The sequence below is a fragment of the Arvicanthis niloticus genome, chromosome 2, assembly GCF_011762505.2.
Source record: "Arvicanthis niloticus isolate mArvNil1 chromosome 2, mArvNil1.pat.X, whole genome shotgun sequence".
Classification (NCBI taxonomy): Eukaryota; Metazoa; Chordata; class Mammalia; order Rodentia; family Muridae; genus Arvicanthis; species Arvicanthis niloticus.
Window position 1 is genome coordinate 131,080,267 of NC_047659.1, and position 26,438 is coordinate 131,106,704.

General features: G+C 42.8%; 1 protein-coding gene across 12 annotated transcripts in view; it reads right to left on the reverse strand.

The window, feature by feature from the left end:
- Positions 1-26,438, reverse strand: part of Ptprt (protein tyrosine phosphatase receptor type T) — a 1,076,931-nt gene that overhangs the window by 281,587 nt on the left and 768,906 nt on the right. The gene's annotated exons all lie outside the window — the stretch shown is intronic.

Genomic DNA, 26,438 nt, shown 5'->3' on the forward strand with positions numbered 1-26,438 from the left:
GGTGTGTATGTGTGTGTGTGTGTGTGTGTGTGTGTGTGTGTGTGTGTGTGTGTGCGCGCGCGCGCGCGCATGTGTCCATGCATGTATGTGTGTGTGCATGTACATTTGTATCTTTTTTTTTTTGTAAATTCTCTTTAAGTATGTAAAAATCATCTCAAAATAAAATGCTGAAACCAGATATGATCCTGCACGCCTGTAATCCCATCACTTAGGAGGCAGAGGCAGGAGGATAGACAGTGGGAGAGCAGCCTGGCTATATAGTGAGACTTTCCTGGGGTTGTCTCAGGGTGGTTTGCATTTACCATCCAACAGCTAAAGCCATAAGGCTGGTCAATAAGGGAAGAGACAGGAGCTAACATGGGCGTCCTTACCACTCAGTGTCCTCCCCGCCCCCCAATCCACTGTCACCCTCAGCTTCCGGGCAGGGTCCAAGTGCATGAGTCTTGTCAACAACTGCCTCCTCTATCAATCGCTCCTTCAGGCCTTAGTTCTGGCCTGTTTCCTGCACCTCATCCCCATCCTCCACCCTGCACAGGAAGGGAGTTCATACAGCTTCACACAGATGATCCCATTGCAGGGCTAGCATCAACTCAGACAGCTGTAAAGCTCCTTTTGCCTAAACTGTCATAATGCCACTTACTAATATGAAGCTTAAACCTCCCTTCAGCTTTTAATCTCATGTTGGGGTATCTGGGGTGCTATGATTTTGTCACTTTCACAGAACCCTTCTTGCTTAATGAGTCTGTCTAGTGCTATTCCCAGTGGTTTTGATCCAGCAAAGCAATACAACTCAGGTTTCTGAATGTAAGCTGCTTGCCCTTCCGACTTCGCACCCAGTCGACTTCGCTTTTGCTAAGCTGAATCTGGTTAAACTGCTAAGGCCCAGGATGAATTCCTCCCCAGTTGGCTTTGAACAGGCATATGGGAGAAGCTTGTTACTCTATGCCATTGCACTTGGGAACCTTGGAGCCACACCAACAACCTTCTGGGCAGGGGCAGGCAGGCCGCGCCCTCTATTGAGGGCATATCCCAGTTGTTTTGATCACTGGCAAACACCCATGTTGTCACAGAGCAGCAGCTGACAGAGGTTCCTGAAGTGAAGAAATTATTTTGCCAGTGTCTTCAATTTTTAATCCTGCCACCCAGCCTGACCCTAGCGTGTGGTGACCAGTTTCTAGGGGGTGAGAGGGTCAGCTGTGTGGGCCTATGGCTGTTCTACCACAAGAAGGACTTGCCCAGTGTGTTAGTTACTTTTACACTCCTGGCAGGAGCTACTGAAAAGCCCAACCAACTCCATAGGCAGTTGAGAGTATAGACTAAAATCAGGGGTGGGCCTTAACACTCACTTAACACTGCACAGCTTCTCCAGGGCTAGTCCATACTTGGCATACTGCTAGTATTAAGTAATTCTTAAATACCTTTGTTTGAAAAAGATATGAGATACAAATGTGGGCTCATCTCATTGATTTTTCTCCTCATCTTGTAAGATTTAGGAAGTGAATAAAAAGGCGGGCTTAAGACCATCCTCTATAACCAGGCAAGGCTTCAAGTGATGGATGGGACAACTCAGACACAAACCTCCCACCTACACTCTGTCCTGCCTGCAGGATGCACTGGGACTGAAGCATAGCATCATCATCATCATCATCATCATCATCATCATCATCATCATCATCAGAGAGACCAGAAAGATTTCATCCAGCAACTGATGGCATCAGATGCAGGGTCCCACATCCAAATATTGGGTAGAATTTGGGAATTCCTGTGGAGGAGGGGGAGGAAGGATTGGAGGAGCCAGCAGAATCAAGGACACCACAAGAACACAGCCCATTGAATCAACTGACCTAGACTGAAGTGAGTTCACAGAAATCAGGGAGCCTGTTTGAGTCTTACCTAGGTCTCTGCATACGGATGCACAGCTTGTTGTTTCTGTGGGACTCCTAACAGTGGGAGCAGGGGCTGTCTTTGACTCTTTTGCCTGCCTTTGGGACCCTTTATTTTCTACTGCATTGCCTTGTCCAGCCTTGATGTGAGAATATGTTTCTGGTCTTATTGTAGCTTGTTATGTTGCATCTGGTTGATGTCCCTGGAAGGCTTGTTCTTTTCTGGGAGGAGGTAAAATGAAAGGGGGTGGATTTGGGGGAAAGAGGAGGGGCTGGGAGAGAGACTGGGGGAGGGAAGGGGGAGGAAACTGGTCAAGATGTAGTATATGAGGGATGAATAAATGAAAAAAATAAAGGTGGGTTTATCCCATGAATCATGAAATCCCTGGGCCACAGGCAAAGGCTAAATCCTCAATTATAATCACAAGAGTACCTCAACTTATGAAAGAGTCATGGCCCATATAATCAAGCTGAAAAGTACATTTAATGTTCCTAATCTAAACAGCATAGATGATGATGATGATGATGATGATGATGATGAAGAGGAGGAGGAGGAGGAGGAGGAGGAGGAGGAGGAGGAGGAGGAGGAGGAGGACTTCAGTCAGGGTTCCCCTATGTATTTCAGGCTATTTATAACTTATCATGTAGCCTAGGCTGGCTTCAACTTTGTGATCTCCATACCTCAGCCTCCCAAGGCATCCTAGGAACAAGCTACCACTCCTGGCTAGCCTATCTGATGTTCTTAGAACACTCAGCCTACAGTCAAACAGAATAATGGAATAGGAAGTTTACTTTATATGAAGCACTGAATGTGTCATGTAGGTGACCTACCCCGGGGTACTCTATTGAGAGTTCAAATTAAAATGGCTAAGACAGGACAGCCTTTTGTATCATCATAAACACACACTGCAGTAAGTTGTCAGAACTACCCATCACAACATTGATGCACAAGAACATTTCCTTGCACCCATCCTTTCTCAGGCATCCTGAAAAGCACTTTTCAATCACTATTCATGGAAACAGCAAGTTAGACCAGAGACTCCTGCCCCCCACCCCATTCCCGTTCTGCAGAGACAAAACTAAAGCTTAGAGAAAAATCATTATAAGTCCTTAAGTTTATGCTTTTGTAGCTGGCAAGAACCCCACCAGTATGAACCCAGAATCCACTGGCCTGACTCTGTGCTCTGCAGTGACCATGAAGAGTTGGCCCTACCTGGTTCTTCGGGTCTGAAAAACTTGTTTGCTCTTGAACTCTTATTTACAGAGAAAGCTTTGACAGAGATTCACTTAATAGGGTTAAGCAGAGCTCCTGGTTAGGAAGGTGGGCACACAGGAGCCAAAATTAAGGGGAGTTGGGAGGAAGTGATTTTAGACAGTCAGGCAAGTTAAGGTATCAAGGTTGAGTTGAATTTTCTTAGCTCTAAGGACTTCCTTCCTATCTCCAGCATAGAACTTTCTGCTGCCTTGTCTGAGATGAAGGCATGGGGCAGGTGTTTGAGACCTTCCTAGGGAGAAATCCATTGATCACAGAGTCACATGTTCCGGGAAGCGCCAGTGGAGGACTGAATTGGGAAGTTTCGGTCTATTGCATTTTTCTTTCATTCAGCATTTTTCTTTCATTCAGCATTTTTCTCATGAAAATAAAATAGAATTGATCTCTCTCCCCCATGGCATTAGGCATTAAAAAGGGAATAAAAGGGCAGCCTGATCACAGATCCAGGCACCAATTCCACCCAGCAGGGCAGCACTCCTGAGGGTGGTTTATTAGCTTCCATTTATCAGGGAAGCTTTTCAAAGAGCCTATTTGGAGGGATGGGCTTCCTCCTCCCCAGAAGAAACACAAGCTTTTGTTTTTCTCCTTCCTTGGTTAACATGATTCTCTAACATTCTCTCCAACCTTGTGCTCTCCTGTTAGAAGTTCTCTCTCTCTCTCTCTCTCTCTCTCTCTCTCTCTCTCTCTCTCTCTCTCTCTCAGTTTTTTGAGACAGGGCTTCTCTGTGTAGCCCTTGCTGTCCTGGAACTCACTCTGTAGACCAGGCTGGTCTCGAACTCAGAAATCCACCTGCCTCTTCCTCCATGTGCTGGGATTAAAGACATACACCACCACAGAAGGTCTCTCTTTTTAACTTAGTCCCTTGATATCACTGTAGAAGCAGACACACAGTGAGTGACATCTCCTCCTGGAAAGCAAGTTTTGAGGAACCTATCTCCTGTTCTAAGTGGCCCCAGGCTCAGAACCCGAGGGGACATTTCCATTTGTATTGTGGTCAGAGGAGAGCTGGGTGTAGAGAGAGGAAGTTAAGATTCGGGAGACTAAGAGACTTGGCTAAGGCCATAGAATGATTCTGGAGCTGTAGCTGGAAGATTCATGGTAAGGCACTTCATTGCGTGAGACCAAAGACTCGTGTGTACCCCTTACACAGATGGCCTGGTAGAGCAACATTGCCCAATAGAAGCACAGTGTGGGACACATTTGTGATCCTTGTGTTAAGAATCTCATAGAAAGAAGGAAGAAGGAGGCTGGTGAACTTAATCTGGGTCATATACTTTATGTAGCCAATGTAGCTACACTGTTACTGTTATAATACATAATCAACACAAAATTATTAAAGGAACAGCTTCTATTCTGTTTCCATGCTGAAATCTAGTGTGGTTTACTTATGACTCAGCTGGTAAAATGCTTCCCCCACATCATGGGGACCTGAGTTGTTTTTCCAAGCACCCTGCTAAAAATAAAAGCCAAACATTGTGATGTGTACTTGTCATCCCAGCTCTGGGGATATAGGTCTCTAGGGCTCACCGACAAGCCAGCCTGGGTAAATTGGCCATGGGCCAGTGAGAAGTTCTGTCTCAAAAGCAAAGTGAATGGCTCCTGAAGGTGACATGCAAGGTTGATCTCAAGCCCCCCCCCCACATATACATGTATGAATACACAGGAATACATACAAACACACACATATATGTCTTTGGCCACACATGGCCACTGGGCTTTTGATTGGACATCCCTGATGTGTGTTAGGTGTACAAATGGGAAGAGGAAGACACTTTTAATCACTTGCCATCACTATTAACACAATCCATTTTCAACTCTTGGGATAAGCAAGATATCCTGTAAGGAATGATCTAGAGTAGTCAATAATATCAGAGGCTCCTGTTGGAATCTTACATTGAGAATTAAGGTGTGGATTAAATGATGCAGCTCTTATGGCTGAGCATCTACTGGTGCTGAGTGTGCCACTGGTTCTAATGTCAGAGTACTGCTGTTCTCTACACATCCCCACAAACACTGCCATGGAACCCCTCTCCAATGCAGGCAATTCCCAAGGGGCACATGCTATTTGTCTATGTGTGGTGTGCTGTTCCAGGGGAGTTTCCCACAGTGCCCATAGAGAAGACTAGTCACTACCCTTCAGTGTGGCCATGACTCAGCCCAGAGCAAGACCTTGTGGACAATATCTTCCCTGCCACCCTCTTTCTAGAATCCTCATTGATGACAAAGGGATAAAGGTACCTTTGTGGGGCAGCTGAGATCCTGGTACACCTAGACCAAGCCTCCCTTTCCTCTCCTGGGTATCTATTGGCAAAATTCAGATGGATAAGCTTGTTATCTCGACATGCATGTATGTAGCACATGCATGTAAAACTAACTCTCTCTCTCTCTCTCTCTCTCTCTCTCTCTCTCTCTCTCTCTCTCTCCCCATGTTCTAAAGTTCTCACTGCCCCAGGCTCCCCCAGAATTGGGAGGTTGTTGACTATGAGCAGAGTGGCTTTCTCCATCTATTGAAAGTCAATGCCCTCTGCAAACAGGCATGCAAGTCTGATGCTTCAGCTCTTGAGAGATTCTGGCAGATGCTTCTCTTCATTTTACCTTCTTATTGACCAATAGAATCTACTTCTGCACTGGGGGCTCCCAAGGACCCCTAATGTGTTGTCATAACTGTCACCTCTGTCCAGTTCTTCCTTCTGTCCTGAGTGAGACATGATCCCCGAGGCAATGCCAGGGGTCATCCATGAATCATCCACATTCCTTCAGAGACACAAGTGACACACAGCTCTTGCCTTTTTAGCCTGTGATTCTGTCTTTGGTCAGGGCTGTCAGAACTTATGTGCTCATGTCAGACAAGACTGGTTTCCACTCTCAGCACCTCTAGCCATTCCACTAACTATATAGCCCATGTAGACCTAACTGATTGAAAAAACTCAGGATTCTAAGTGGGAGATTACTGCATGAAACCCACACAGTGAGCAGTGTGATTGTCTGGCCTTCTAAAGCCATGCCTCACTAGGCAGCTACTGTAGGGAGAAACTAAACTCCAAACTGGAAAGAAAAATCACCTTGGGATTTTGCCTCTCTCTCTCTCTCTCTCTCTCTCTCTCTCTCTCTCTCTCTCTCTCTGTGTGTGTGTGTGCGTGTGTGTGTGTGCGTGTGTGTGCATGTCTGTGTGTGTGCATGTCTGTGTGTGTGTGTGTATGTATGTATGTGCCTGTATATTGTTGTGTGTATTGTTGTGGTTGTCTTACTAAACATTATGCTAAATGTTTAGTTGTTGAGTTGCAAGAGTTGTTATAAGCGCTGCTCTCTGCAAGAAGATGCTCTCAGAGATGTTCTTAAGGTTTGGCCTCCCAGGGATAGGAATCAGGGCTGAGATCCAGCAGAGCATCACCACAGACAAGATATACTGCCAGGATAGCAGGTAACAGGACCTCTTTATATGGTCCACATCTGGACCTCTAGCCTTGTACATTATACTAAAATGTACAAGATGATAGAGGAAGACATCAGACATCAACTTCTGGCTTCAGGTATCTAACCTGGAGTCACTGACAATTAATGGGACAGAATGCATGGTGAGAACCAGCTGTTAAGTGTTTACTGTTTGTTTTTAAAGGTAACCATTGATCCTAAGTGTGAATACTCCAATTCACACCAAAGATGCAGAATCCTAGGATTCTACCACAATACTCTGGCCCTGGATACCTGGGAAAGAAAAGAGATTGGTGAAATGAACCTTCCTTAAAAACCTCTAGGCCTGGAGAATCTGTAGAGCCCAGCCTCTGGTCTAGCCTACTGTAGAGCCTCTGGTCTAGCCTACTGGTCCAGCTGCTAGAAATGTAGAAGGGGAAGAACATGGTTGTGGGCAGAAAAAAATGGTCAAACAAATTCAGAACTCTGAGGTTTGCAAGAAGATAACCATCAGTCAGCATGGCTACCAAAGCTGAATCTTACAAGTGTGTAGAGTTTGAATACTTCATGGTGAAGGTTGTTATGAGCAGTGCTCTCTGCAGGCAGCATTCTCAGAGATGTTCTATGTCACATTAAGGTTTGGCCTTCCAGGGTCAGATATCAGGGCTGAGATCCAGCAAAGCATCACCAAAGTCAAGATATACTGCCAGGATAGCATCCAAAGTAACTGGACCTCTTTATATGGTTTACATCTGGATCTCTAAGCCATTATTAAGCTTATAAATCTCCCAGATGTGAAGAAAACCACCTAAGACTCATTACCCGGCATGCTAAACAGGTGCAACTCAAAGGCACAGGGTGTTTTGTGTGGGTGGTGGAATCATTCCATCAATTCAGATGAAGGCTCTTTCATAGAAAAAATATCAAAAATTTCATGAAAGATATTTGATAAAGTAATAACAGTAGAAACAGTCTCCCGATTTCTCTGAATATGAGCATAGAAATTCTCCAATGTAGATCCTGCTTGTGTTTTGCTGAGTTCACTGTTGGCCCCAGAGGACTAAGTACCCTCTAGGATCATAATGCTCCCAGGCTATCAAATTCAAGTATGGTTTGGTGGGGGAGAGAAAAGCTATATTAGTCTGTGTCTTTCCAACACTGTCTCTTTTATCTAATAACAAGCTTTCTTGCTATCAGATTTGGCTACAAAGAGGAAAGAATCAAGTAAGCAACAGCTAGGACTCTAAATTGGGGCACCTGGGAGAGGTTCGCTACCCCATTCATTGCATTGAAAGCTCCCTCCCCACTCCCTGGATTTTCTTTGTCATTTTGGTGACTGGAGCCAGTGGCCATACACATGCACAATGATGTCTGGAGGCAAAGAGGATACAATGTAAAGTGTCAGAATTCTAAGAGCCAGTAGTGGTGATGGCCAGAGTTATCCCTCTGCAGGCTGAAGACACAAAGCCTTAGAAACAGGTGCCAGAGAACCCACAGCTAAGCAATGAGGAATAAAGCCAGAGTTCCAACAAAGGAAGGAGCAGACATGCCAAAGGAGGCATGAAGCACATAAAGGAGAGAGAAGAGAAGAGAGAGAGAGAGAGAGAGAGAGAGAGAGAGAGAGAGAGAGAGAGAGAGAGAGAGAAACTGGATTTTCTGATTACATATCTAGGATAGACAATCATTTTCATGCATTGCTCAGAATTTTCTAGAAAGCCAATCTGATATATATTTTGGGGGAATTTTATATTTTTTCAAAGGTATATTTCCTTGACAGAAACATCTTACCTGAAATGACTGCCTCACTTAAATCTTTAATAATTTTCTTCTTCCCTCCAAAAACAGATAATATAGGCTCTATATTATCTAGCTCTGTGACTATCTTTATGTTTAGTCCAGCCAACCATCCCATATCCAGGATCCATTCTTCCTCATCCCAAGTCATGTAGCCTGCTTGCTACAAGCTATCGGTGTATTTAAAGTTCAGGCTCTGAACCACATTAATTCATATGGGCACTTGGCACTACCCTAAGGCAACATGGTATGTGTAGGCAGTGGTGCTGAATGCTGATGTCTTCACTTTGGCGTCCTGCCATTCCCTGGGGGAAACAGCCCAGGGAGCAGCTGTGTGGGCTGATAAGGGCTTCTTTGCCTTGTCAGACCTCTCAGACACCAGCTCCAGATAAGGGTCAGGGACAGGAACCCACACCTTTACCATGTGTCAAGTCTTCTCCTTAGCCTCAGGAACACTCAGGAACACCTGTTCAAGTCAGAGGGTGAAGCGAGCATTCTGTTCAGGGGACAAATGAATTGTATGTACCCTTTCTCAAACTACAGGATGCAGTTTTCTACTATGTCTGAGATTGTTGACTTTTTACCAGTGTTGAGACTTTGGGAAAGATGCTTAACGTTTCAGTTCCTCAGTCTATTAAGAAAGAAGTATTATGTCCTAATCTAAGTAATAACTGAGATATTACATGCAAAACCCTTAGAATAGTGTCTGGACACAGCTTGGATTTAATAAATAGAACCTGCATTTACTGTTGCTAAAACATTGAATTTCTCTAAAGATTTTTTACATCTGTTGAGAAAGGAATCCAACCATCTACCCTGTGGTCTGCAGGTCCTGTGTAGTCTAGGAGGGCTGTGGCCACTCCCATATAACTTCCTTGACTGTTAGATGAAACCAACACAAAACTAGGGTCACCAAGCGGGGAATCTGTAGGAGACCATCTGGTCTGAGTCAGCATGGAAGTTGACCAAATATCACCATCATTATATCTCTCCTGGTAGCTTGATATAAGCAGACTCAGGTAGCTTGAAGGGTGGGAGGTGGTATCTGTCACCATATTCTAGGAGACTCCAGCAGCCCTCTGCTTCTTGTCCTCGTTGCTTTTCCACTGGTATGTTAAAACACCATGACCAAGGTGACTTGTAAAAGAAAGCACTTAACGTGGTTTATGGTGGAGGAGAATTAACCAGTCAAGGATGGTGGGGTGTAGGGCAAGCACACTGTAGGAGCTAGGTTATCATATATGAAGCTTAGGAGAATGAATGTTGACCAATGTGTACAACCTCCAAGTAAAGCAGGAACTCTATGTAAACTTCTCAAGGTATGGATTCGGTTCACACTCGTTTCCTTCAGCTCTAGAATTACTGACTGCCTTAGCTGTATCTCTGAAACTCGGAAGAGCCAAGATCTCCAGGGACCTATCCTTGAATGCGTGACCTTTAGTACATCTTGAATTCTTAGGGAAGTTTCAACAAGAATGGTACCCCATGACTCATATATTTGAATACAGTTAGTGGAGCTGTTTGAGAGGTGTGGCTTTGAGAGAGGAGGTATGTCACTAGGAGCATGTTTTGAGGTTTCACAGTGTGATCTTAGCAAGTATGGTCTTAGGAGGTTGTTGGGTCAGAAGGATTATTGCCTTTTATATCGACTCTGTCATAGAGGCACCAGAAAGGTACCGTACTGTATCTCTTCCTGTGTGCATGGACATAACAAGAAAATGCTACTTCTGAAGAAGCTGGACCTTGCCAGATACTGAGTCTGCCTGTATCTTTATCTTGGCTGTGAAAAATAAACTTCTGTTGTTCACAAGCTGCCTAATTCACATTAAGCCATTGGAGCTCATATGCACTAAGGCAACATCGCCCCTGCCCTTAAAACAATGAGATTCTGCTACATTTTCGGGGACAGAATAACAGAAATCTCAGTCAAGTAACATGCAAGACAGTCATTTCACTGAGCAGCTATTGTGTACATGGCACTAGTCTATACTCCCCAGAATATGCTGAATTATTTAACATGCAGAGCAAGCACTGTGAAATTAGCATTATCCTTCCAATTTTACTACTGATGGGATAGAGTCAGAGAGGGTGAGTGACTTTATCAAGGTCACAGAGCTAGTGATGCATTGCCAGGCAGGGCTCTGGCTTCTGTCCAAACTGTGACAGGCTTGTAGGTGTCAGCAAAGGGATGATGTCCAAGACAGTTACAGAATTATTGGATCATAAATATTCATTTTGTCCTTGTTTTCACAGTGGAGCTTAGGGTTTCTAAATATTTGGACTTTTATTTGCAAACCAACAGGATTCTACCACTGATGGACTCCGGGGGCCTAGAAGTCACTCCTACTTGGTTATCAGACCCACATGACCTGTCTGTAGGGTCAATGCTTTTGCAGTTGTGGCGTAAACACTGGCCAGCAGTAGCAACCTCCAACTTTAAATAAAATTATTGATGCTAAAATTAATTTTCAGTTATGATAATAGAAAGTACAGACACATATGTATAGCCCTGTCATTTGGAAAGTACAGACTTTCTTTGACTCTTGGGATAGTTATATATGGTGAACAAAATAGTACAACCACACACAGGAAAACAAGAAAGCTTTGGAGGGGGCACAACACACCAAGGAGTAAGGAGGTATGTCTGCTATATCCATGGCCTATTACAAGTCTAGCACTCATTCTTAGCACTGTCTATCCTACCATTCATGCACTCCACACAGAAGCATCATAGTAAGGCTCGCTCTAGGAACAGCCACAGACACCAGCAAGACCACCTTACAGCAAGAATTATGCAAGGCCCAAGGAAAATTCAGAGCTGAGGACAGAGTGATTCTAAATGGAGACTTCCAGGGATAAAATCAGCTCCCCCTAGTAGAGAGAGTCCAAAGTCCTTTTGGAGCAGCACAAATTTTCTCCCAGGATAAGACTTGGGGCAGGAGGCAGTCCAGGAAGCAAACAGAAATATTCTTACAAGTTACCAACTTTTTAATTTTGCACTCTGCAAGTCTCTTAGCACTAGCCTCTTACATCTGAAGAAGAAGGCAGAAGTAGCCTACAGAGGGGATGGTTACTACCATCTGCCCCAGGGAATTTCTACAGCTTCTTTGTAACATGGCTGCCCCATGCATAACCCCTTGATGCTATTTCTCCTTTCCTAAACTTTATAGAGGAAGGGCTTGCACCACTGTGGGGTCAAAGAAAAGGACAGTTGGTTTGTAAACAAGGGAAGCATTCAATCAAGTAGTCTAATGCAATGTAAACTCATAAAGTAATTAGCAGATAAAGTATGTTGTTTGTTTGATCTTTTATGTTATATTTTTGTTCATTCGAGCCAATGAAGAAAATAGATCTTGAAATACAGAGCGATCGAGTTTGGATCACGTTTTAGTTTTGAAACCTACAGGCAAATCATATTAAAAATAAAAGAGCAAAATAGAAAATCCATAAATACACATGGTAGAGAAAGTCAATGTCCTTGAAATAGAAAAAGTTCTCGTGAATCAATAAAAAGGATGGTCCTACCTACAGAAAGAAATGAGAAGTGAAGGAGTCCACAAGGATCACCAACGGGTGAAGTGATGCTCAACCTCACTAGCAATCAAATACAAGCAAGTTTCAGTTCAATATCCTGGTGTGCTTTTCTAATAGTGAGGAGAGATTAACATGATAAGAGAGATGGCTTAGTTGCTAAGAGCACTGGCTTTACTTCCAGGGGACTCAGGTTTATTCTTAGTGCCCATATATATATTCATAACCATCTGTAACTCCAGTTTTAGGGCATCCCTCTTCTGGCCTCTGCTGCCACTTCATACACATGTTGCATAGGCATATATGCAGGAAAAACATACACATAGGATAAAAATAAATCTCAAAAAAATTAAAGTGATAACAGAGAGTATTGCCAGATGGACAGTATGTTCACTGCTGATGTGACTGTAAATCTCTTTTCTGGGTGGAAAGAACTGACCTCACAGCTGGAGGTCTCCTACATGAACTCGGTATCGGGAGAGGCTGAAGCTAAATTGCAAAAAGAAAACAAAGGCAGTTATATCCAAATCTAACTACAGGCAAGCACAGTGATCTTAAAGGAATAAGAGAGTGGACGTCTACTACAAAGGAGAATCTATCTCAGGAAATTGAACATCCTTAGAATTAAGATTCCACCACAGAATTCATCTTATTTCTTAATGTTATATGTGTGGGTGTTTTGCACATCTGTGCAATGCCACTGGGGGCCAAAAGAGAACATTAAATCCCCTGGAACTAGAGCTGTGAGCCACTCTGTGGGTGCTGGGAATTGAACCTGGTTCTTCTAGAAGAGGAACCAGTACTCATATTTATGGAGCCATCTCTCTAGCCCAGAATTCCTATTGTCTGTAGCTCAAGTGTCATCTCCGAGGATGTTATCCGTATGTGGCAAAGTCAAATATAAATTTCTTAAGAAAAGCAGTATCTTCAGGATCTAAGAATGAAAACTAAAGCTTTCACACTTGGAGGGAGAAAACCATGTATTATTTGAACAGTCTTTTGCTGAGGACCTGCTGTGGGCTGGGTGCTGAAATGAAGAGCCCACATGGAGGCTCCAGTCTTTTGAAACAGGTTATGCTTTAGTATGAAATCCTTCCAGGGTTTGCATTGAAGCCTAACTCTGTAAATTGTGGAATCTTTGGGGGAGGTGATTATGTCCTAGGTGCTCCATCCACATAGGTAGATTGGTGCCTTAAAAAAGGGCTGGAGAAGACTAGTTAGCCTTCTGCTGTCTGCCACCTGAAGACACAATATTCCAGGTCCCACCTTGAAAGAAAGAACTTGATCTCCAGATGACACTTAGTAGGTTGTCGCTACCACTGTGGACTTCCTAACTTCTTAGAACACTAGAAATCAAATCCGTTTTCTATAATTACAGCAGGCGCTTTACCAGATGAGCCATCTCCTCAGCCCCCGTAGCAGAACTCTTTAGGGACAAAAATACGAAAGGCACATCATTACAATAGTTGCAGCATGCAAAGGCTGAATCTTGCCAACATCAGGCTATTGCAATAAACAGGGAAAATTGCATCCCAATCACAGTAGAAAACCATGATGAAGAAGATTGAATAGAAACAAAGCTTTCCAGATACAACAACATGGGCAACTATCACGTGGGGGCAAACAGCAACCTCAAGTTCCAAGAACCCAAGAAGAAAGATTTTAAAGTTCATTCAGTACAAAAACTAAGAAGTTTGAGCAGGAGAGAGCCTTCTCATGCTGACCGACCCACGCCACACTCTTAAGAGCCTCCCATTAAGGAGTCATCTCACCGTGAGAACATCTCTGAAAAAAAAAGTACATTCTCTCCAGGCCACAGCTGGCTGCACCTGATGACAATGATCAATGGCTCTATTATGCAGATTTGTCTCTGGCTCTGGTCCTGACCACCAGACAGCCCAGTTGCCTGTCTGGAACAGATATGCTAGAATGCTCTGCCCACAAACACAGTAAACTCTCTGGAGAAGTTTTTCCCCTTAAGTTGGTTTGTTGCCACCACTGCCCTCAAGAATCTTCACCCTTTCGGTGTCACCTCCTGAAGAGAAGTCTGATCAAACGTAAGGAGCCCAGTCTTTGGTTCAAGGTAGACATTAACATTACTCATGGCGGGAGATGGGAGTTAGGAGTCTCTTCACTGGGTTGGAGGAACACACTAAGGCAATGTTCCTAGACAAACAGCCTGGGAATGCAAATCACAAGTGAACTTTTGTACTATGGAGTCTGGTGGGGAGAGAGAGAGAGAGAGAGAGAGAGAGAGAGAGAGAGAGAGAGAGAGAGAGAGAGAGAGAGAGAGAGAGAGAAGAGAGAAGAGAGAAGAGAGAAGAGAGAAGAGAGAAGAGAGAAGAGAGAAGAGAGAAGAGAGAAGAGAGAAGGAGAAGAAGAGAGAGGTGACTTGGGGTCAGATAACCACACCTTGAAGCTCCGATAAGAGGTTCAAGCTTTGTGACAGAGGCTGTAGCAAGGCAACCCTGGAATTAAACCAGAGACTGACATTATCACATTTCCCATTTTAAAGAGAGAACACGCTGGTGATGGTCTGGATTCATGTAAAGAGAAGATACATAGCAGGAGAGAGAGGGAAGCTGTGGGCTGCCCGTCTCTGAGTTCAGTTTGCAATTACTGCCTTTCTCTGATAACTGGGATAAATGGCATCCACACCACAGTGCTTATGCTCAGAAAAATCCAACCTGTCCCTATGCTGAGCAACCTGTGCTGGAAGCTCTTAAGGGCCAAAGGGGTCATGCACAGTATGGAGTTGATGGAGTGGAGTGGAAAACCAAGGAGTGCTATCCAGCCAGTCCCTGAGCTCAATGGCACCCTAACTCTACCAATGCTGAAGTTTAATGTTGCTGCAGCAAATCTATTCATGCCTAAGGACAGAGAAGTTCCAAGCAGTGACCTCCCCTCCCCTATACTGTTCATACTCTTCATACTCTAACACATGTATGCATTCATGCATGCTTGTTTGTGCTTTCTTTTCTAACCACATTAGTTAGAATACCAGTAGACACTGCCCTTTTATATGAATGAAATCTACATATCTTGGTTCACCTGACGCCCTCTGCTTGGCTCCACAATACCTCTTTCTTTCTCTCTTGCTCTTATAGCGTAATGAGCATGCTGTTCTTGTTTAGGGTTTGGAGCTACTTGCCCTGACCTAATTAGCAAAAGAGTCCTGTGTCCTCTTCATACGGGGATCTAAGGATTGTATGTTAAGGTAGGTTCATGAGCACATTCTAAAGCCATGCTCTGTAAGCTTTCATGTGCAACCAAATAAAACTCTGAGTGTGTCTAGGGGCTGAGCCTAGCATCCTGCAGTTCTCACACATCCCCAGGTGATTCTGATACTACTCCTTAGTGGCTCAATTCTGACATAGCCAGCTGTGACTGCCATAGACTCTGAGCTCTTTGTATCAATTTGTAAGTAGCACTGGGGTTAAAATCAGTGACCTGGGCCTATGCCACTTGTCAGCCTTGCAAGGAGACATGCCTCAGTCTGTCACCTATAAGTGGTACCCTGTGAAAGACATAGCTAAGACATGAAAACTTGATGGCTTTGGAGGAATGCATGCAGAGGAGGAGGATGCCATCACAAAGTAGAGGGGACAGTACTGTTTATTGGTCACAGTTATAACACTATGAGCTCCTTTGTAGGACAAGCATAGTGAGTAGTATGGGAATCATAAATCTTGTAGGCGGTACATAGTAAGGTGAGGCCATCAGAAAAGAGAAAGGGCCAGGCTGTTGAAGACTCCTATGCATTACTTTCTAACTGACGGATACTGACAGTTGATCCCTCTTTATCAGGTCTACAACAGCCCCACTGAGCCATGATACTAGGAATACTACCTAACAGTCCTTTGTTTTCTGTCTCTGAAGCCATCACTGTGGGAGTCTTGTGGTAGTAAGAATCTAGTAGAGCATACAGGAAGCTGAAATGTTGCTCTCTGGCTGAGAAGAGGTGAAGAAAAAAAATCATACAAGCTAGAGGACATTTTTGAAGAATTAGTCAACAACTCTTTGCTTCTCTGACATTTCCCCTTTCTCTGCTTTCCTATTAAAAATGAGTAATCTGAAGCTGGAGGGATATCTCAGTGGTGAAGAGTACTTGCTCTTATAGAGGAACTGGGTTCAGTTCCCAGCACCCACATGGCAGATCACCACTTCCTGTAACTCCAGCTCCAAAGGAATCTGATGCCCTCTTCTGGCCTCTAGGCACCATATGCCTGTGGCCCACATACAGACAAGCACACACAAGTGTACTTTTTTAGTAAAGGAGGAACCCACTCTGTATTTATTACCTCAAGAGGATCTTCTTAGGTTTTATAATGACTAAGATTTTCATGCTTTGGGAAGTAGGAAGAAGGCCGGAGTCCTCTATTGGACTTTCTCCCAGTGTTCTGCTCAAACAGGAGAATCTGAACCAGGCAGTAAATGAAATGCTCTTGTTCAGATCTTCCATCCATGAGCTGGACATGGAAGAAAGAGACATGGAGGGCATCATTTAGTAGAGCTGGAAATGGATGGAGTCTAAGTGTATTTCAAGTCTGCAGATCCTGGGCAGCACTCGTTACATAGAGATAGATGAGAACATGATGGTTCTCATACCACATGGTACCCGTGCTGTCTAGGACAGTGGGAGGAGCAGAGGAGGACCATGTAATATCTATAGCTGAAGTTAGCATTCTTTGATTCCTGTCTTGACTCAGATGCTAACTTACTAATGATCCTTGGCCAATCATGTATTCCTTGGCTTTGGTTCTTTTCATTTGTAAAAGCCAGCATCTGAGATGTGTTGCAATGAAGATCCTTTCATGCCATGGGAATTTCTCTTCTGATTCTCCATTTTTGTTCTTGTCTTGTAGTTAGAGATTCAGTCTTGTGTTAGTCACATGCTTTCTGCATCCTCCACATGAAGATCTGACTTACCAACACGATCAAGCTCCATGCCCAACACTTGGCACAATGTCTGGGCCATAACTGCATATCTGCAGGTTCACTGACTACTTGCTGAACGGACAAAGCAACTGACAAAGGCAACCTGGCTAAGATGACTGGAAGCTCCACTGTGCTAGCTGAGGAGTACCCTGGAGGTTCAAACTGGATGAATTTGAAATCTCAACCCCACCATTTACCATCTCCCTGACCTTTTACAACTCCCTTAGGCTTCATTTCTTTATCTTTAGGGTCCAGATACTGAGGAATTTACCTTACAACATATGTAAAGGTCAAGACAATTAATGAAAAGCACTTAAAACAGTTCTGGTACCCAGTAAGTAGTTGACACAGACCATTACATTATATATGTACATGTATAAACAGATTACAAGAGTCCCATCATCACTATGCATGTCACCTGTAGAAGAATATTCATTGAGAATTCTACCCAAGTGGATAGATATGCGATACTGAACAAGCTTGGTTTAGCCAGTCTTGAGCGTAACTGGTCCACACTTGGTCCTTCTGTGCCTCCAAAGCTCCATGTTTGTGTTTGGAACGCCACATTTTCTCCGTAGGATGCATAACTTGCCCCTGCTTTCACATTCATGCATCCATAGCATATTAGGCCACCAGTCTCATGGTCTACCTTCTCTTCACCCACTTTTGCTCTGGGAGTGTGCTTCTATATTTGGGCATATTTGTTTAGCATGTCTTTGACAGATACCCCACATTTCTCTTAGCAGTTTCTTGTCTCAGGTTGGCCTTCTTCATGGCAGACCCCCCTTGCCTTTCCTACAGTGAAATAGATAACAATGTTCTAGTCATTTCTCTCCAACAATATACAAATTCCAACCATTTCCTCATAACAGAATTAAAATGAAGAAACAACTAGTGTGAGTCACTTGGCACAGCTCAGCTGATTATGATGTCCTGGTCACTATTTGTTGCTGAAACTCAGAACCACTTGGCACAGATTAAGGCAACTGCTGCCTTACTTCCCAGAGCTTCAAATCTCCCTCTCAAGATTCCCACTGTTACCTGAACTTCCATGGGTATCCCCCCACCTGCCACCTTGCCATCTCTACTCTATGTGGCCTAAGAGGAGCTAAAGAGTCTAGTGCCCCCTTCTCTTGCCCTCAGCCCTGACTGTGAGACTGGCCAAGTCTTGAAGCCACTTAATTGTAATTTCAAGGCAATTTGAACTCCTTTCCTCTCGGGGATAGATGGAAAAGCCAAAGTCTCCTGGAATCAGCATGTGGAGCTCCGCAAAGAATTAAGGTACCCTTGTGTCCTGCTCAAACCCCCTGTGAGACCCACTGGATAATCAATTTCACACTTCTGTAAAACTGATTGGAATGTGATTATAAAGCCAGGCAGAACATTTTCCCTGGGCTTTAAAAAAACAAAGCCCCATTACAGAGGAATATAGAGTGCATAATGTGTGCCTATCACCAACATAGAATTCCTGTCCGTCTCTGGTCCCCTGGGTTCTAGCACCAACTCTCTCAAGACTATAAGCTCACTGTATGGTCAGTAGTGCACTAAGACTTTGGGCTTAACTTGACTTGATGGGCTCTCAGATTTTGTAGAACTTTGATTAGGAAAAAAGCAAAACTTTGATGTGGGCCTGGGTATGAAGCGATATTCCTGCTTCAGTCTTCCTACCTCTCACTCCAACATCCCGAGACTCTCATTGCCCTAAATCATTCTGCCTTTTCCACAGGATAGACCTGTCTTCAACCAAAGATTCCTTCTTAGCATTCATATGAAACAGATGCCATTTGGTAAGCCAGGTAAAGATCAGGATTAGCTGTGTATTGTTTCCTCGGAAAGGAGGCCTGTCTGGGCTGGATGCCTATACTTCTCCTTCTCCTAACTCTATAGCCATGTACAGGTATCAGCACTTGTGGGCATAGTACTGTGAGTTTCCCTGTTGGACATTGTACTCCAGTGAGAAAGGCAGTTTCGTCATACAATGATGAAGAAGAAGGCCAGCACAGGGAGGAGGAAGGGCCCACTTACTCTTAGGGTTCTTGGTCAACTTTTTCCCATGATTTATCTAGCCCTGTCTCATATTTCTTCTGGTTCTCCAACAGGACCCTGAGCTCTCTAGCAGCAGAATATCTTCCTAATTCATTTTGGAATACTGGACTATTACATTAGCTGCCTCTCAGGGGACCTTTTAGATCCATCGTAGGATGAACTAATGTAACTTCTTTGAAGTCAGGCATGGCAAGCTGACTTGCTTTTGGCAAAGAAACATGAGCAGACGCGACCTGTGGCATCCATGTCAACCCTTAAAGGACTACAGGCTGACTTGTCAAATTCCCTCTTCACTCTGCCATATGAAGTGATAATGTTCATCACAATGGCAGCTCAATCAGCTTGAATCTTTGAGTGGCTCTGGTTGTCACTGCTTCATTATGTATGGGAAATGAGTTTATCTAGGAAGTTGCTGCCTAGCTGCATAGTATGAACAAAAGATGAACTCTGGATACTTAAACATTTAAGACTTGGGGGTTTGGTCATTAGTATAGTGTAAACTAGCTGTTCTAGTCTATTCTCTAGCCAAAAGCATCCCGAGGGGAGGAAGAGTTGACTTGGATTATATACCTTGATGTCACAATCCACCATTGAGGGAAGTCAGGGCAGGAGCTCAAGGTGTGAACCTGGAGGCAGGAGCCATGGAGGAATTGTCTCTGCTGGCTTATTCATTGGCTAACAACCTCGTGCTGAGCTAGCTTTCTTATACAGCCCAGGCCAAGGAAACTGCACAGCCTATAATAATGTAGAAAGGAGGTAGCCTTCCTACATCACTCAAGACAATCTCTCACAGATACACCCAGAGAACAACCTGGAAAAAAAGGTGGCTCAATGAATGAGCCAATTTCCCTTTTATTCCGAATCATTCCAGACTTACCAAGTTGACAGTGCTAACTTGGACACTAGCCTAAGCTGAATGATACAGACCTTACATGTTGCACAGAAAACACGAGACAGGAAGGGATAGGGAAAGAGGAAGAAGAAAGGAAGGGAGGGATAGAATGAAAAAAGAAGTGTGGGAGACAGTATTAGAGGAAGAGACAGGGGAAAGAAGTAAATGACAGAATTAGTTTTCAGCCCTCTTTGGGGGTTCGCTTCTAATTTGGATGTTTGGAAACTATGGTTCATCTTGCCCTGCCTCCTTTTGTCTCTAATATTCTGAGAACCCTGGGAGTATTCGGACATAAAATCTATGCTTCTTTGTGTGGAAGAAAATTCCATTTTCTCAAATCTAATGCATAACAGAGCAAAATTTTTAGAGAAAGGTGGCAGCGAAATGAGGCAGGAAACAAAGCAATTGTGACTTTTGGGCAATATATCCAAGCCATAAAGATTTCATTAGGCTCTCTAATACATTGCTAATGAAAAATCAGACCATTTCCTATTTTACCTACGTTCTGAACATTAGAATCAACTTGTCTTCCCAAGCTTTGCACTCCATTTACATTAATTAGAAAGTTCCATATTAAGGAAAGCTTTTAATGGGCTGTTATTGTAGATGATTTTACTGGTGAGTTGCATTGTTCTGTTTAATAGCACATAAAATGGCATCTATAGAGGGGGCTTTGATAAAATTGAAGTTTTGATGGACTTGGGCTGAACTGGTCATTGCTAATAGACTGGAGTTCAGGGAGATTTACCAGGAACACTTCTATAGCATCCATATGATTCTGCCCCTACGGTGTTTCAACTAATATTGATATAACAGGAAGATATAAGAATAAATGTGAGCATGTATATTGTCCTCTTCTTACTACAATGTTGGGTTTAGGACAAGGGCTTAGCTAACCATATTGTCAGAATGCACTAAGCAACATGGTGTTAGCTCTAGGAAGAATTCTAATAGGGGCCATTTTTATTATAAAATGTGTGTTACATTCTACTAATCGAGAGGCTATGCGTTTGTTTAGGAATTTGGGTGGAGTGCATAAGGAAGTAGATAGGACAATAGAAATGAAAGATTTATCCATTTGAATTTGATGTGGTGAATATCAGGTGGTTACTTTCCACTGTTGCATGCTTCGTCACTATGGGAATTCAAACTAAATGTGGACTCATTTATCACATACTTATGGAACATGAACTGGCCCAGGGTCAGTGGTAATAGCTGGAAAGACAAGATTAATAAGCTCTAGTTCCTATTTCCTAGCAATTCATATTCCTGTGGAGCAGACAGACTCATAAACAGATATTTATACCAACAATATGTCACACAAACTAATAGAAATGCGTATAAAGTTGTCAGAACAAAGGGGTAATGAGAGGAGGGAGGGAAGAATACAGGAGGCCAGATGATGCTCTGGTATGCGGCCTGTTCTCCAAGATGAATCAGTAGGATGCTCAGGGGTAGAGAAGGTAAGACATTGTTTCTAAGTCAGGAAGCTGCTAAAACAGTATGGTGGATATTTCCATTACCTGTATCCATTAACTTATGGATGAACATTGGGTCACTCCATAGCTTGACTATTAGTGTGGTTAACACTACAATTAAGATGAGAATAAACACAATTTCTGTAAGATACTGATATCAATTTTATAAAAATAGGTCTCAAGAAATGGCATTACTAGGGTACATGTCTAATTTGTTGGCAAACTCTTCACTGTATTTTCGGTTTCTGCAGTGTTTTAGGTTTCCTTAAGCAGGATACAGAGTTCCACTATTATATAATGTGTGCTTCTTTCCCCACTTTCTTCCCACACTTGCTGTCTTTAGAGGTGCTTGTTTGCTTGGATGATTGCCTTCTTATCAGGTTTAGTTTTGACGTGCATTTCCACAATGATCAGTGATGCCCCATCATTGCCTGTACCTCTGGGCCATTCATCTGTCTCTTTGAAGAAACATCTATTCAAAGTCTTTGCTCACTTACATCAGGGTTCTGCTCTTGAGTTATATTAATTCCATCTACATTTTGAATATCAACAGTTTGTCAGATCTATGGTTTGTAAATACATCTTTGTCAACCTTTATACTTTGTGCTCTCTCTTCATTCTGGTGACTAGTTCCTCTGTTGTGAAAAAGCTTTTTAGTTGGCTGTAGCCCATTTTTCTAGTGTCACTTTTGTAATTTGTGTGTTTTTTTTTGGGGGGGGGAGGTACTTGTCTTTGTCTTTACTTTTGTTTGTTTGCTTGTTCATATCACATCCAAGAAAACCCTGCCTCAATCAGTGTCATGACTCTTTTCCTCCATATTTGATAGCTTCGGGTGGGATGAATGTTTAGTCTACATCATGACGTTTAAATCTTTAATCTATATTATTCATTGTTAAAATGAGAAATCCCTGCCATTCAAGATAGCATACATGAGCTCAGAGGTCATTTCAGTAGGTGAAATAATCCAGCCACAGAAGTGAACATGCATGAATTCATGTATGAGGCATCTAAAGTAGGAAAAGCAAAAGATGTGCAGGGCAAAGTGATGATCGCCAAGGGTTTGGAGGAAGAAGAAGTAAAAAGTCAATTTTCAACTAGAACACTGTTTGATGATTCAGTGCTATAGGAGAGTAAACTCTAGAATCTTTACAATATTATGCCTACAGTTGATAATGCTGTTTTGTATACCTAAAACATGCTAAAGAGGTAGATATTATATTAACTATCCTTATCATAACATAAGTAAAATAAATAGCTACCTTCATTCCGAAAGCCAGCAAACACTAGTCCACTTCATACCACACATATAAGGCAGAAATCCATTACTTTATACACATATGCATGCTCACACACGGTAGGCGAAGTAATCCAGCCACAAAAGGACACATACGTGATTCCATTTATACAAAGCATCTAAAGTAGCAAAAGTAAAAGATGCAGCGAATAGAAGGATGATTGACAGGGGCTGGGAGGGATATATACCAAAGAAAATGGACAGAGATGGAGAGTGGTAGTCCTGCAGAGCTCAGACATGGCTAGAACTCAGGATGAAATGGAGCAACACAAGAGCAGTAAGGCTGGAGCCTAGAAACGGGCTCTTCCCTTGGAGCTGGGATGCTGTTATGCTGTGAGACTTTGGGAGTAATAACAGATATTAGTTAGAGAGTGAGAGTAAGAATTTTGTTTCTGGTCATAATTACCTAATTGGAAAATTACTATGAGTCCAATAAGAAATTATAGGAGTCTAACTAAAATAGGGAGGTTAAATTGAGGGACTCTGAAGTTCCCCTGGATGTGAAAGATGAAGATTACTTCTAGGCCAGGCTATCTCCTGTATTTCTGGCAGATCATGTCTGCAGGAGGCTGGGAGGAGTTAAACTGGACAATTTACGTGAAAGGTGGACATGTCACATTTATACTTTTACAGTATATCTGCCATTGCAATTACCTCATATATCTTCCTAACACTCCTTTAAGGGGAAATTATCATGTTCATTACAAATGAGAAAATTGATGTTGGTTTGTGTGTCCAAGACCAGAGACCTGATGCCAAATTTGACTTAGCAGTCATTTTGTTTTCCATACTAGATCCTCTAATTTTTTTTCTTAAGATTTTAGAATTCTAAGCATACAAGATAATTCTTGTCTGTTCAAAATTTGAAATAAGACAACTGTTAGTGGAAATTATTTGACACTACACTCAACCCGGCTATACACTCCAAACACATTAAACTTATTCATAGAGAGTCTACACAGTATCTATAAATATCTTTCCAATAAAAGTGAGGTCATGTATTTCTGAGTGATAATACCCTGCTTGGGGCAGTGATATAAACCAGCAGGCTGAAGGCCAAACAACTTTAACCAGCCCAGAGATTCAATAAGTTAAAATACGTTTTGGAAGACAGCTTCAGGCTACAACTGCCTTTTTTGGCAATTCTTACTAGACACCTTATTCAGGACAAGCAGACCAACTCCAGAGGATGAACGTCTGCTTAAAGGGACATTGACATAGCATACAGGTAAGAGTTAAACATAAAATTATACTTTGGATGATTTTTGATATTGCTGTTTTTTTTAAGTTTATTTTTGGAAATAACTGTCAAAACTTTCACCACCACCACACCCCCCTCTTTTGAGACACCTCGACAATGTTTATTTGAGAACTTGTATAAGGCATGTAGTTCTATACTGGGGGAAACTTTGCCCACAGGGAACTTGTGGAACATTTGGAGACAGTTTTGTCTGTTACAATTGGAGGAGGGGGCACATCTGGTAGGTGGAATTCAGGGATGCTGCTAAAAATTGACAAGGGATGTAGAGGAAGTAACCCCACTCTAAAAAGTACCCAGTCCAAATGTTAATAGTGCCAAGGTGGAGAGGGCCCTACCTGGATTGTCAAACTAAATGAGATGTCTCCTGTTGATGGTCTTTCTGCTAGTTCAATTCTATATTCAGAGCACCCATCATCACATTTTGTAAGGATCTATTTGTGTGATTATTCATTGGTATGAGCTTAAATATGTCCTTTAAAAAGTCTGTGTTAGGTTTAGAAACAATACATACTGTGTTTCTATTGGGAGGTAAGGCCCAAAAGAAGGAGTTGGAGTTATGATCGTTCCCCTTAAATGTAATGCCAAAGATAGTTTTAAAGGTCCAAAGAATGGGAGTTTGATCTTTCCTCTCTAATCTTTTCTGCTGGTCTGTCATGGGATGGCATAGCTAACAGGCTCCTATTAGATGCCAACCTCTCAATATTGGATTCCTTAGCTTCCAGAAGAGTAAGCCAAAACATTGCTACTAATCACACTCTGCAAACTATGTGATATTGTACTGTAGCAATATAAAATGAACTCACTTTGTGAATAGTTTGCTGACTTACATTATTGACACTCGTAGAGGTTGACTGTAACACTCATCTCTCCTTTCACAGCATCATTGCTTCTAAGAATCAGAATCATTTCCTTTAAGAGCCACAACTGGACAAACTGAATAATTGTACTGGAGAGATTATGGGTGAAGGAAGAGAGATTTGCAAATCTTTTGGGAGGGAGGGAAGAAAAGGAACTGCCTGTGGATTCTAATGATTAGGAACAATTATTCTCTTCCTTGTAGATTCTTAGAGTCCACACCTGTGCCTCTCAGATGAGTTGCCTTTTATAATCAAATTGAAGCAAGAAAAAAAAAGAAAGAAAGAAGGAAGGAAAGAAAGAGAGAGAACAAAAGAAAGAAAGAGAGAGAGAGAGAGAGAGAGAGAGAGAGAGAGAGAGAGAGAGAGAGAGAGAGAAAGCAAGCCAGAGATTTCAATATGATAGCAAAGCTTGAAGGCTGGAAGAGGGTTCAGAGTTTCGGGGGCAAAGACAAGCTGCTCCAGCATCACCTTTTGAGTCTCTCAGGAAGCACAACCCAGGAATGTTCCTGTTGTTGCCCTTGGAGGGTTGGGAATAGGCAAAATCAATACAGGATCTAGCCTACTATCTTGGAGGGACCACAGACAAAGGTCTTTCTTGGAACTTCACGACGTAAGCATGTCAAGGGGGTTCTTTGAAGAGCCTGAAGAATGAGAGGCGGTTTGGAGGTGTTGCCAAACCGTGCCAGAGGGAGAGATTTTTTGTTACATTCTGCAAAGAAGAAGAAATCTTAGGCGATATTGCCCTGTTTCTCATCAAACAAGCAGGTCACACAACTGAAGACAGAGCTAAGTGTCCTGTCACAGTTAAATGCCATTGCATTTCTTTTCCATTAAAATGGGAGGGAGGAGGGGGTTCAGTGGATAGAGCATCCATACAAGTGTGAGGAACAGAGTTTGAATCTCTGTAATCCAGTGTAAAAAGCCAGACAGATGTAATAGCTGCCTGTAATTTTAGCCCCGATGAAGACAGGAGGAGATTCCCAGGCAAGACGAACAACTAGACCCACCAGAATCCATGAATTCCAGGTAGAGTGAAAGGGTAGCTTCAGTAAGTATAGTGTAGCATAATCTGCCCCATGCCCTCCCTCCTCCTTCCTGATAGCTTTCCTGCTATTCTATCAGACTCTATACCAGATGTCCCCCTTTTCACTTCCAGGGTTAATTTGCTCCCAGTAGGCTCTGCATTTCTGCTCTCTTGCTTCTATTTCAGCTAATTCTAACGGAGGCATTCGCTCTGAAACTCACTCAGTTCGCAGACAAACGTTTCTTTCTCGACTTTTGCTTAGACCTTGAAGGGAATGCCTTTGTTCCTTTGTTCTGTGCTAACTGTGAATCACTATGGACCTGAAAGGTAAGAGGGCTGTTAGCATATATCAAAAAAAGGAGAAAGAAGGAAAATGATAGGTTTTAATAAGGAAATGGAAGTTGACATTTTCTTCTACCAGAGTTTACTAATCTTTCTTCTGATGGTTTCTCAAAGAAATTGACTTCATTTTTCTTACCCCAAACCACATATTTACCTTCTCTTAAAAAAACAATTACTACCATTTGGCAGTGACCAGCATTTCACTTGGCCTGAAATGATTGCTATACAGTCATAGCTACATGGTTCTGTCCATATCTCCAGAGATTTGGGGCATCACAATGTGGATGGGGGAAAGCTGAATGGGCCCTGGGAACTAGGAGGGGGGCATCCTCCACAGACAAGAAACAGTGACAGACTCAAGGGGTGGCATGTAGTCAGAATGTGATGGAGACAGGCATAAGTAGCAGAATAGAT